Below are 14,430 nucleotides of genomic sequence, written 5' to 3' on the forward strand. Positions count from 1 at the left end.
AGATCACCGGAAGGAGTATACTTGGAGCGAGGGTCCTAAGGTCAGCGACGATCGGAGGATATCGGTGCTGGGCGAATTGCGTTATCAGTGAGCTCCAACGTTTTCGCATCAGATTGTATCATGAGAATGGGTCATTTTCTTGTTCTTTTTTGTTTCTGTACTAATCATTTTTCTTTCTTTTTGCAATATTTTTATTCAGAAGAAAAAAAGATTTACAGAATGCAACACATAGATACATCTGAACATAACTGGTGTACATTCATATATTGTAATAAAATTGATCAAAATGTTACAGCATAACACATAAATGTATACCACTCTGTAATCAAAAATTTAAAGATAGGTTATACATCATAAAAGATTTTTTTATATATATAAAAAAGACAACACCCTACCAACTACCAAAGAAAAAAGCAGATGGATGACAATGGGTAATTAGAAAAAAAAAACATATTCACTTAAGAAGAGAAGATAAAAATATACATAACAGTCTGTGCACAGTTAAACTTTAAAAATTGGAAAAGTAATTTCGGCAAGGTCCCCAAATGTCATAAAAAGATTTTTTCGAATTTACGACTGAGCAGCAGATCTTTTCTAAATTTAAATACAACATAATATCTCGTAGCCATTGAAGATGTGTAGGAGGGGTAGACTCCTTCCATTTAAGCAAGATTGCTCTTCTTGCTAAAAGAGAGGTAAAAACTAAAACCTGTAGGTTAGGAGTATTTAAAGTTATATCTTCATTTGCAATAATACCAAACAAGGCAGTAAGGGGATGTGGGTCAAATTGGACCCTAAAATGTTGAGAGAAGGTATGAAATACTTCCCGCCAAAACTTTTCAATTGTAGGGCAAAACCAAAAGATATGAATTAAAGAGGCATCAGCAGAGTTGCATTTATTACAAAGTGGAGAATCATTTGGGTAAAAACTGGAGAGCTTCTGTTTAGAAATGTGAGCTCTAAATTGTAGAAGAGAATGACGAGCGCAGACAGATGTTTTATTAACCCGTTTAAGAATTTTATTCCATCTATCATCAGAAATCTAACAATGTAGATCATCCTCCCAAGCTTTTTTTTATTTTATCTAAAAAGTCTTGTCTAGAATCAATCAACGAGTTATAGATACTGGTAATAGAACCATTAACAAAAGGTTTTAAATTTAAAAGATTGTCCAGTAAATTTTTATCAGGACCTGTAGGAAAAGTACCTAATTGGAAACGTACGAAATCTCTAATTTGAAGGTATATTTTAAAATCTGCACTCATTCAACCTTATTAGTATCCTTCCTGTAGTTAAGTGACCAAAACTGCAAAAATAAACACTCCAAATTCGACCTCACCAATGCCTTATACAACCTCACTATAACATTTCAACTCTTATACTTAGTACCTTGATTTATACAGGCCAATGTGCCAAAAACTCTCTTTACGATCCTATCTTCCCTGTGACGCCACTTTTAGGGAATGATGTATCTCTATTCCCTGATCAATCTGTTCTACTATATTCCTCAGTGTCCTACCAATGCAGTCGTCAATGTAGCGAAGGAAAAGAGGTGGACCGATACCCGTATAGACTTGGAACATGGACTGTTCCACAAAGTCAACAAAAGGCAGGCATAGCTGGGACACACCCGGACGGTTACATCCATCCCCCGCCCGGACGGTCTCAAAGCTCTTCTCTTCTTTTTTGATTCCAGACCTAACCAATTCCCATCTAACACCACTCTCCTCCGTGTAGCGGAATTAGTTCTTACTCTCAATAATTTCTCATTTGGCTCCTCCCACTTCCTCCAAATCAAGGGTGTAGCCATGGGCACACGTATGGGTCCCAGCTATGCCTGCCTTTTTGTTGGCTTTGTGGAACAGTCCATGTTCCAAACCTATAAGTGTATCCGTCCCCCTCTTTTCCTTCGCTGCATCGACGACTGCATTGGTGCTGCCTCCTGCACGCATGCTGAGCTCGTTGAATTTATTAACTTTTCCTCCAACTTTCACCCTGTCCACAAATTTACCTGGTCCATTTCTGACACCTCCCCACCCACCCCCCTTCTTGATCTTTTTTTGTCTCCATCTCTGGAGACGGCTTATCTACTGATATCTACCATAAGCCTACAGACTCTCACAGCTACCTGGTCTATTTCTCTACCCACCCTGTCTCTTGCAAAAAGGCTATCCCCTTCTCACAATTCCTCCGTCTCCGCCGCATCTGCTCTCAGGATGAGGCTTTTCATTCCAGGACGAAGGAGATGTCTTCCTTTTTTAAACAAACGAGTTGCCCTACTTCCAGCATCAACTGTGCTCTCAAACGCATCTGTCCCATTTCCCGCACATTTGCCCTCACTCCATCCGCCCGCCACTCGTCCCCCCCCCATCCCTTCCCACTGATCCGCCTCCTGGCACTTATCCTTGTAAGCGGAACAAGTGCTACACCTGCCCTTACACTTCCTCCCTCTCCAACTTTCAGGGCCCCAGATAGTCCTTCCAGGTGAGGCGGCACTTCACCTGTGAGTCGGCTGGTGTAGTATACTGCGTCCGGTACTCCCAGTGTGGCCTTTTATATATTGGGGGATATATTTGTTTTTGAGGGGAATGGCCACAGGGGAACCCTGCTCTGCCTGCCCTATCCCCTTCCCTCGCAGGACGATAACCCAATTACCTGTGTCCTGCTCTTTTGACGTAACTTCCTCCCTGAAACTATTATCTATAAAATCCTCATTCACCCAAATGATCCGGAGGTCATACAGCCCCTGCTGCAGTTCCCTAACGCGGTTTGTTAGGAGCTGCAGCTGGATGCATTTCTTGCAGGTGTCGTTTTCAGTGATACTGGAGGTCTCCCTGACTTCCCACATCTTGCAAGAGGAGCTTTCCAACATCCTACCTGGCATTCTCTCCAAACTTATTAGTTAAATAAGAAATTGAATGAGAAAAAAAAAGAAAAAAAAACAACAACTTACTGGAACCTACCCATGCCTCTGCCTGTACACGCCGAAGCCTGTTGAGCCAAAGCCTCTGACTCACTCTGACCCAGACCACTCCGACAATGGCCGCAACGACGTTACCCGCTTCGCTAGACGAAGCTCCTTTTATAGTGCGCTGGTTAACCGGCTGTCTTCAGGTCCTCCACTCCCAATTGGTTGGCCGTTTAAAACAACTGGAAAAACCGGCGAACCCTCTCCTACTCAAGCTCTGATGATGGCCTCTTCGCCAGACGAAACTTCCTGAAGCTAACCGGCTGCCTTCAGCTCCTCCATTTTCAATCGGTTGGCCTTTAAAAAAAGCTGAAAAAGCCCGCGAATCCTGTTCTTCTCAAACTCTGACGAGGGCAAGCTCTGATATGTCATATCAGACGCATAGTTATCTGAAGTATGTGCCTGATATGAGAAGAGAGCTGGAAAGGTGCTATGAAATAGCCGGGGTCGCTGCTACCAAGAAGGGTCAAAGAAATCAGAGGAAGTATGATCAAAAGGTGAGGTTCTCCCAACACCTGCCCAGAGACCCAGTCTTCATAAGGAAGTTAGGGCTAACCGGAAATCATAAATTGGCTGACCGCTGTGCGGCTACGACCGACGTGGTGGAGAGTCAGATGCCAAACCAACCAATTCTTTGCGTGAAACCAGAGGATAGATAAGTGGATAGGGTAGGTCAGCAAGTTTGACATCGGTCGTAGGTAAATTATTGGAAGGATTACTAAGAGATAGGAACTCCAAGTATTTGGATAGATAGGGACCTATTAGAAAAAGTCAGCACGGCTTTGTGCGTAGTAGGTCATGTTCAACCAATGATTTAGAGTTTTTCGAGGAAGTTACCAGGAAAGTGGATGAAAGGAAGGCAGTGGGTGTTGTGTACATGGACTTCAGTAAGGCCTTTGACAAGGTCCCGCATGAGAGGTGCGTTAGGAAGATTCAGTCGCTAGGTATACATGGAGAGGTAGTAAATTAGATTCGACATTGGCTCAGTGGAAGAAACATAGAAAATAGGTGCAGGAGTAGGCCATTCGGCCCTTCGAGCATGCACCTCCATTCGTGGCAACAAACTCTGACTAAAGTAATTTCTCTGCATCTCAGTTCTAAATGGACGTCCTTCAATCCTGAAGTAGTGCCATCCTTTCCTGGAATCCACTACCATGGGAAACAACTTTGTCATATCTAATCTGTTCAGGCATTTTAACATTTGGAACTTTTCCGTGGGAACCCCCCCCCCCTTCATTCTCCTGAATTCCACGGAATACAGCACAAGAACTGCCAGACATATCTCATATGGTAACCCCTTCATTCCTGGAATCATTCTTTGAATCTTCCCTGAACCCTCTCTGATGTCAGTGTATCCTTTCCAAAATAAGAAACCCAAATCTGCACACTATAGTCCAAGTGCCTCAGCATCACATCCCTGCTCTTATATTCTATATCTCTAGAAAAGAATGCCAACATTGCAATCGCCTTCTTCACAACCGACTCAACTTGGAGGTTAACCTTTAGGGTATCCTGCACAAGGACTCCCTAGGGCCTTTACATCGCTGCATTTTGAATGTTCTCCACATCTAATAATAGTCTGCCTGTTTATTTCTTCCACCAGAGTGCATGACCATACACTTTCGAACACTGTATTTCATTTGCCACCTCTTCGCCCATTCCACAAAACTATCAAAGTGTCTCTGCAGTATCTCGGTTTTCTGAACACTAACCACTCCTCCACCTTTCATTGTATCGTCGGCAGGTTTAGCCACGAAACTATTAGTACCTTATTCCAAATCATTGACATACTTTGTAAAAAAACAACGATCCCAACACTGACCTCTGTGAAACCTCACTGGCAACCGGCAGCCAGCCAGAACAGGATACCTGCATTCCCGCTCTGTTTTCTGCCAATCAGCCAATGCTCCACCAATGCTAGCAGCTTCCCTATAATTCCATGGGCTCATATCTTGCTAAGCAGCCTCATATGCGGCATCTTGTCAAAGGCCTTCTGAAAATCCATGTGCACCACATCTACTACATCTCCTTTGTCTACCCTGCTTGTAATTTCCTCAGAAAATTCCAGTAGGTTGGTCAGGCAGGATTTTCCTTTCAGAAACCAATGCTCGTTTTGGCCTATATTGTCATGTGCCTCCAAGTATTCCGTAACCTCATGCCTAACAGTCGAATCCAACAACTTCTCAATCACTGATGTTAGGCTAACAGACCTATAGTTTGCTTTCAGCTGCATCCCACCCTTCTTAAATAGCGGTGTATTTAAATCATTCAGTCATACGGTACAATGCCAGACTCTATCGGTTCTTAAAAGATCACTGCTAATGCCTCCGGAATCTCTCCAGCGACTTCGTTCAGAACCCGGGGGTGCATTCGATCACAACCAGAATATTTATCCACCCTCAGACGATTAAGCTTCCTGAGTAGCTTCACAGTCGTAATTTTCATTGCACAAACTTCATTTCCTTGACACTCTTGAATGTCCTGTATATTGCCGATGTCTTCCAGGGTGAAGACTGATGAAAAACACGTTAAACATTGGCTGATTAGTAGTAGGCAGAGAGTAGGAATCAAAGGATCCATTTCTTTTTGGCCGCCAGTGAGTTGTGGTGTTCGGAACGCTTCTGCTCATCCTGATTTAGATGATTTAATAGAATGGCATTGCTGCCAAGTTTGCAGATGATACGAAGCTTGGTGGAGGGCAAGTGGTGTTGAGAAAACAGGTAGGATGCAGAAGGGCTTAGTCAGATTCGGAGAATGGGCCAGAAATTGGCAAATTACAATGTTAGAAAATGCATAGTCGTGCTGTTTGGTAGAAGAAATAAATGTGCAGGCTCTTTTCTAAGGGAGAAAATCCAGAAATCTGAGAGGCAAAGGGACTGCGGGGACTTGTGCAAAACACCCGAATCGTTAACTTTCAGGTTGAATCGGTGATGAGGCAAGCAAATGCAATTTTACCATTCATTTCAGGAAGTCGAGAATACAAGAGCAGGGATTTGATGCCGAGACTTTATAAGACCCTGTATAGGATTTACCTTGAGTTTTAAGAACAGATATGCTACCATTGGAGAGGTTACAGGGAGATTCACAAGGATAATTCCAGGAATGAAAGGATTATCATCTGAGGAACGTTTCATGGCTCTTGGCCTGTACTGGTTGGAATTTAGAAGGAAGAGGCGGGATATATTTGACACCTTTGGAAAGTTTGCACAGATCCAACGCGGAAAGGATGATTCATGGTCCTGGAGTCAGGACAGCACAACCTCAGGATTTAGGAGCGTCTATTTAAAACAGTGTTGCAGAGAGCTTTCTTTAGCCAGAGAGTAATGAATTTATAGAAGATGTTACCACTGGCGGCAGTGGAGGCGAGGGCATTGGGTGTCTTTAATGAAGAAATTGATGTTCTTGGTTGGCCACGGCATCAAACGTTACGGTGCTAAGTCCGGAGAATGGGGCGGAGAAGGCGAAACTGAAGGATCAGCCAATGATTGAATAACACAGTACTATCAACAGGCAAGTAAAAATAATTCTGCTTCTCTGTCTTATGTCGGCAGATAATGTTAAGGTATTTCTTTAGTTCACCCGCATTTAGATGTCATTTATGACTTCCGTATTTCTGACAAGTACTTTTTATTCATCTACACTGCGACGTCCTTTGTTCTGTTTATCTTTAATCCATAAATTTCTCTGCCTGAATTCAAATGTTTCCTGGTGGGAATTTAGAGATTGGGGATTGCCAATGGTTTTAATCGAATTGTTTCTTTCAGCTTGCTCTATTTCACATTGGAAGGTTGAGCAGCCGCGCTGACGAGAACGCAAAACGTGACTACAGGGCGTCGAACAATCTAACTGGAATAAACTTATTCAGTGTTCTCTGTGTCCGAAATGGACGCGGCTGTCGCTCAGCGATTTGGAGATGAAACTACAAGCGCGTGTGTACAAATCTTAGTCTGCAGATACTGCTGGAAAAGCTGAAAGATTCAGAGATAACCACTATCTACTCTGACAACGGCTGTTCTGCAAGTTCAGATCATATAGCAAGATAAAAAACCATTAACAGTAAGTGCATACATGAGCCAGGAGGGCTCTGTCAGCGAAGAGTTACAGGATACCAAAACTTAAAACGTTTTATTTTCAGATACATAAACTGTGTAAAGGAAGGAAGGGCTGGATCTCGGCCCGCTGGAAAACAATGCTGGTGAGGTGGTATTGGGGAACAACGAAATAGTGAACGAACTGAATGAGTATTTTGCAGGTTAATTTGCAGGTTGAGTCTGTGGTGAGGAAGGCATGTGTAATGTTAGCATTCATTTCAGGAGGTCTAGAATATAAAAACAAGTATGTAATTCTGAAACTTTACGAAGAATTGGAGTGTCGTGTCTTGGAGTATCCTTGTTCTCCTTAGAAACGACTTGCTGAAACTGTAGACGGCAAAGTGGATGTTCAGGAAAATGTTTCTAGGATTGCATGGCTTGTCAGATAAGATGGCTCTGGGACTGTGTTTACTAGAATTCAGAAAAAAAGAGCGGTGTCCTTATTCAAACTATCGAATGGTGAAGGCCCATGGCGAGTGGATGCGGAGAGAATGTTTGCCGTGGCGGGAGGCTATAAAACCAAAGGGCGCAGCTTCAAGATAGAGCGGCGACCTTTTAGAACGCAAATGAGGTGGAATTTGTTTAGGCAGTGAGTAGTGAATCTGTGGAAACCTTTGCCACAGGCAGCTGTTGAGGCCAAGTTTTTATGTGTATTGAAAACAAAGAGGATAGATACTTGATTAGTCAAAGTATGAAGGGAGAAGGGGAGAAGGAGGAGACTGGGAATGAGAGGAAACTTTCATCAGCCATCAAGGCGAATTTCAACTGGGCAAAAATTGCGAGTTCATGAACAGCTATTATCGCACAATTTATCAGGCTCCTGATCCTGGGGGAATATTTTCACTCCATTCATCCAACAATGGATGCACTTCCAATAACTCTTCAACAGATGTGTTCCATATATAAAAATGACAGTTAAAAATGACACAATTCTTTAATATTTTAAGCAAGATTACTTGTTATATCCACCTTTTACAGTTTCAAAATAGCAAAAATGGAAAAGGGCCCGAAGCAAACGTTTGGGCACCCTGCATGATCAGTTCTTAGTAACACCCCCTTTGGCAAGTATCACAACTTGTAAATACTTTCTGCCGCCAGCTCAGGGTCTTTCTATCTTTGTTTGGGCGATATTCGCCCACTCCTCTTTGCAAAAGACTTGTAGTTTTGTGAGATTCTTGAGCTGTCTTGCATGCACTGCTCTTTTGAGGTCTATCCACAGATTTGCAATGATGTTTAGGTAGAGGCACAGTGAGGGCCATGGCAAAACCTTCAGTTTGAGCATCTTGAGGTAGCCCATTGTAGATTTTAAGAAGTGTTTAGGATTATTATCCTGTTGTAGAAGCCATCCTCATTTCATCTTCAGCTTTTTTACAGACGGTGTGATGTTTGCTTCCGGAATTTGCTGGTATTTAATTGAATTCATTCCTCACTCTACCAGAGAAATGTTCCCCGTGACACTGGCTGCCAAAAAAGCCGAAAGCATGGTCGATCTATCCCTCTGTTTAACAGTTGGAGAGGTGTTCTTTCATGAAATACTGCACCGTTTTTTTCTCCAAACAAACCTTTCTTCACTGCGGCCAAAATGTTATATTTTAACTTCATAAGTCCCCAGGAATGCATTTCCAAAATGGATCAGGCTAGTTTAGATGTTCCTTTGCAAACTTCTGATGTTGCATTTTGTGGTGAGGACGCAGGAAAGGTTTTCTTCTGATAACTCTTCCATGAAGATCATATTTGTGCAGGTGTCGCTGCACATGATAACAGTACACCACCACTCTAAAGTCTGCTAAATGTTCCTGAAGGTCTTTTGCAGTCAAACGGGGGTTTTGATTTGCCTTTCTAGCAATTCTACAAGAAGTTCTGTCGGAAAGTTTTCTTGGACTTCCAGACGTCAACCTGATTTCCACCGTTCCTGTTAACTGACTTTACATTACGAACTGAGGAAACGGCTACCTGAAAACGCTTTGCTATCTTCTTACAGCATTCTCCTGCTTTGTGGGCGTCAATTATTTTAATTTTCAGAGTGCTAGGCAGCTGCTTAGAGGAGCCCATGGCTGCTGATTGCTGAGACAAGGTTTGCGGAGTCAGAGTATAAATAAAGCTTTGAAATTTGCATCTTGTGCCCTTTCCTAACGATGATTGTATGCGGGCCATAGCCCTAACAAGCCAAGTAAGGTCTTTGACAATGGTACAATTATCTGAGAGCTCAAGTCTCTTGGGTTCCCCAAACTTTTGCATGGTGCTCCTTTCCTTTTCTCACTCTAAAATTGTATATTAGAAAAATAATGCACTATTCTACCTTAAAATGTTGAAAAGAATGTTTCATCTTTAACTTTATGACTTTTGGAGATCACTTCATCTTCTACTCACTTAACTATAGACAGTAACAGAAATTTTGACCAGGTATGCCACTGTATGTGAGTTTGGAATGAACGTGTCTCTGAAATAATTTGTTCTTGCTTGTTTATAATCTATTATATCAGAACATTTGTTATGGTTTGTCCTGTAATAACTGTTCGTTAACAATATAATTTGTGATATTCTGACACTAAAATTATTATTATTATTATTATTATTATTATTATTATTATTATTATTATTATTATTATTATTATTATTATTATTATTATTATTATTATTATTATTATTATTATTATTATTATTATTATTGTTTTGTTGTTGTTGTTGTTATTATTGTTGTTGATGTTGTTGTTGTTGTTGTTGTTGTTGTTGTTATTCTTTCTAAGCTCACGCTGATAAAACCTGAAGTACGGGTATAACCAAACACGCTCACTTGTCAATGGCTAGGAATGTATATATACCCTGCCCATGTTCTATAGGCTTCCAGTTTCCTCTTTAAATTCAGCATATTTCTGTTGTTCTTCACATTGATTTCTTTACATCATGTCTGTTTCAAAAATCTATATCTACGAAGTCATATCCAGACAGTTATTATAGGTTGGCCTAGACGTAGTTACGGTTCCGTTGTAATATAATTTGTTGAATTCTGACTCCAAAAGTGGATCAGTCTTCTTTTCCTAGTAAGGTATGATGTATTTTATGTGCTTGTATTTTAAAGCAATTTTTTTATGACTGGATTGTTCCTGGATAAGTGATCAGATTGTGTTAAACTCTTGCATGATCCTGTAATGCTTGGGATTATTTATGATTCTCTTGGTGTATTCCACATTTAGTGCCTTGAATTGGTTTGTCTTTTATTATGCATTTTGGTATTTGTGCCTTAACCACCTCGTCTTCTCTTGCCACAATGAAGCCTTCCGTTTCTTGGAAGAGGTGTCCAGCTCTGAGCCAGGCGTTCAACGCCTTCTTGTTGACAACTCGTTTGCTCAGAAGGTGGGGATGTCGTTCATGGGGGATCATACTTTCCGATTCATTAATATTTTCTTCTACAGTGACTTTTTTCTCGAATGTGCTTTCATTTTAGTTTGACGGTGTGTATTTCTTATCAGAATTTGATATGCTCGCATTGACTGCTGAATCCTGTTGTCCTTGATGAAAATATATCCTTAGAAGTTTTATGTGACTGTCCTGGAATTTTAATATGCCTCCTCCTCCTTCTGTCCAAATTTGTGTTAATCCAAGTGCGTTCAAGTGTACATAATGTTTTTTTAACCTTTGTCATGTCAGATTTATTTTTCTCTGTAAGTATTCTTAATCGGTTTCAGACCAAGATAATATGCTAAAAGAACACCATAATATGGGTATAGGGAAAGAGTTTAGTGACTTTGTTAATTTTTTTACTGCTGAATTCTGCATGCCAGATTTTCAGAAGCACTGAAGTAAATTCTGTCAAACGTTGTCCCAGTATCACACAATGACCCGCTTTCTTTGTTGACATCCCAAATACTTTAAATGTTCTTGCTCATCCACCAGTTGCATTGTATCCTGCTGCTCTGTTTTGTCTTCATTTAGTTGCATTGCACCTTTAAATGTACTGCACTCTAATCAAAAGTTCATTGTTATAATTTTAGACAATAGTTGTACTATTTGAATTAATTGCTGGGAGCTTTACTGAAAAATAACCATATAATTTCAAATCCTAAAATATATTATTATTTATCTGTTGTTGATGTTTTCTTTGTCTCAGTTCACGCTGGTAGACCTGGGCATAGTCGATCACGCTCAGTTCTCAATTTGTAGGAACTTCTGGACTAGTCTAGTGGTGTTTAGTATTGTGGCTTTCTGACGATTCACAGATGCTGTTGTATAACCAACCTGTTAATGCTATTGCGCAATGTCTTTGTAGTGTTGTATATTCAAGATTCAAAAACTTTATTGTCATTCTAACAGTACATCAGCTCTGCAGGGCAGAATCAGACTGCGTTTCCCAGGAGCAGTGCAATCATAACATAACAAACGCAACACTAAATAGTAAACATAACAATACATAGTAAAACACAACAGCCACTTGTCAGTTGAAAACAAGTTATAAGTATCCAGTAAAAGTTAAAAGTGTCCAAAGCAGAGTCAGGTAGAGCAGCTATTTAGCAGTCTGACTGCCTGCAGGAGGAAGCTGTTTAATAGCCTTGTGGTTTTAGTTTTGATGCTCCTGCAACGTTTACCTGATGGCAGAAGAACAAACAGTTCATGGAGAGGATGTGAGGTGTCTTTAATGATGTACAGTATCTTCTGGAGGCATCGACTCTGAAAGAGGTCTTGGACAGAAGGTAGGCAGACCCAAATAACCTTCTCTGCTCCCCTAGCCACCCTCTGCAAGGCTTTTTTGTCGGCAGCATTGCAGCTGGAGTACCAGGTTGTGATGCAAAAGGTCAGCACACTCTCAACCACTCCTCTGTAGAATGTAGTTAAAATGTTAGTCGGGAGTGATGCTTGTTTAAGCTTCCTCAAAAAGTGCAATCTCTTCTGGGCTCGTTTCACAATCCCAGTGGTGTTCCTGGACCAGGTGAGATTGTCCGAGATCTGCACCGCAAGGAACTTGATGTTTTCCACTCTCTCCACTGTGGAGCCGCTGATGCTGAGAGATGTGTGCTCAGGCTGAGACCGTCTGAAATCGACGATCATCTCCTTGGGTTTGGTGACATTAAGCATCAGGTTTTTGTCACTGCACCAGCTCTCTAGGTGTTTAACCTCCTCCCTGTACATTGTTTCATCATTTTTGCTGATGAGCCCCACAGTGTGGTATCATCAGCAAATTTAATAATCAGGTTCCCCTTGAATCTGGTTGCACAGTCATGTGTTAGCATTGGAAACAGCAATGGGCTAAGCACACAGCCTGTGGGGATCTAGTGCTCAGTGTGATGGAATCAGAGATGTTCCTGCCAACACGGACTAACTGTGGTCTCTCTGTCAAGAAATCCAAAATCCAGCGACACGTGGCAGTGTTAAGGCCAAGCAGCGACAGTTTCTCCACTAGTCTCTGCAGGATGATGGTATTGAACGCTGAACTGAAAGCAATGTACAGGATTCTGGCATAAGTGTCTTTGTTGTCCAATTGAGAGAGAACTGTGTGCAGTGTGGTGGATATTGCGTCCTCCGTACAGCGATTTGGACGATAAGCAAACTGTAGAGGATCCAGCGATGAGGGGAGGCTGGCTGTGATATGAGGCTTGACAAGCCGTTCAAAATATTTCATCACCATGGGGGTCAGGGCAACGATATATGATGACAGATACGTACTTTCATAATAAATTTACTTGCTACTTTGTACCTTAGCTTTCAGTTAGTTTGGAATCTGAAATTCAGATCCTGAATGGTGCTGAAGGCGCGTACTCGCAGGACTTATTAGAAGCGCGGTCGAACCGTCAGTTAATTAAACTCCACGTAGTAAGTGCTTGAATTTTGATTGCTTCAAAAACAGGGAGCAGACGGCCCAGCAACGAGAATACTGTGAAAAAGTTCCAGGTCTTGCTATGCAGTTATACCCAAATGGAAATTTGGATGCAGACCCAAATGAAGAACGTTTCAAAAACGATGACAATTCCATGAGCTATATATATATATATATATTCCATGAGCTCCATGAGCTATAGCTATATATATATAATATATATATATATATATATATATATATATATATATATATATACATATATATTTTTTTGGGGTGGGAACGCAAAAGAGGAGGGCATCTCTCTCCCGGAAAGTTAATTAAGTGAAGGAAGCTTACGGTTAAACGTGAAGAATCGGAACATTTTGAGGTCTGTGGTAATAAGAGCTGACGCCATACCCACCCTTTCAAATATTCCTGTTGCAAGGTTTTCTGCCTAAAATGGCAACAATGTTTGCTATTGGTGTGTCGATTCTGATGAGATGCAGTAACGCTTCCTGTTCTCATTGTCACCTATTTAAGAGTATTTTTCTGGTCATTTAATAGAGACAGTCTAATTTGAATCGTGCCGTAAACTGAACAGCTATTCCTCCAGAACACAATCCGTGAAATTCTTCTTGATCTATGTGCAAGAAAGTGAAATGCAAATTTTGTGGATTCCTGTCTTGTTCCTGCACTTTCCCAGCTGTAAGTAACTTTATTTTCTGCAATCCCTGAACTGCTCACAACTCAAGATGTTAAAATCTCTGAATAGTATTGCTTTGAGCCGTTTCATAAGTTAGAACGCTGCTGAATTGTTTCTGGTATTCTCTATCAGAAAATGCTTCATTCTACTGTGGAGGATGCAAAGGGTGGAGCGTAAGGAAGAGCAGCATACGCAGTGTTTACTTTTATTTTAAAGTGGATGATGCGATGGACCTACTTGTTACCATATAACTATCACTGCAGGAATCAGTCATATAGAGTCTATTCACAATTATGGATTTTAATCTCTTATTAATCTCTATCACTCGAGTGTTAACGTTAATAATACAGTCACGGCTCCGTGTTCAGAGATATAAGAGTAGATGTCCATTCAAGTCCTTTCCTCATTCTGTGCGTTGATCTGGGATATTACTCTGTGGATCTGCCTGCTCAGGAGGCTTAAAGGCTGATCTATTCGAAAACCATGCCGTTTTCAAGCATTGATCGCATTCAGCAGATTGTGCTGTCTTTGATACGACACGTTTATTCATATTTTAAACAAGAATAGAGTAGAGAATGTTGGAACTACAAATCAGAGGAATCATTTCTCTGTTACACGAACATCGAGATATCTTTTCAACTTCTCAGCAGGTAATCGAAACGTCATTTTGTAAATCTCACATGTTTCCCAGATTCTGTTCTGAGCTAGATAAAAGAAGAATTAAGCCGAAAATTCTTGTAAATTAATATTCACATCCAATGGAACACCAAATGGCGTCGAAGAGAGAAAATTAGTTATTCAATGTTTTATTTTTACATCGGTTCTAACTTGAGACTCAAAAGTGAGGTATTGTATAACTAAATTGATAAGAACAGAC

The sequence above is a fragment of the Hemitrygon akajei genome, chromosome 3 (genome assembly GCF_048418815.1).
Source record: "Hemitrygon akajei chromosome 3, sHemAka1.3, whole genome shotgun sequence".
Lineage (NCBI taxonomy): Eukaryota > Metazoa > Chordata > Chondrichthyes > Myliobatiformes > Dasyatidae > Hemitrygon > Hemitrygon akajei.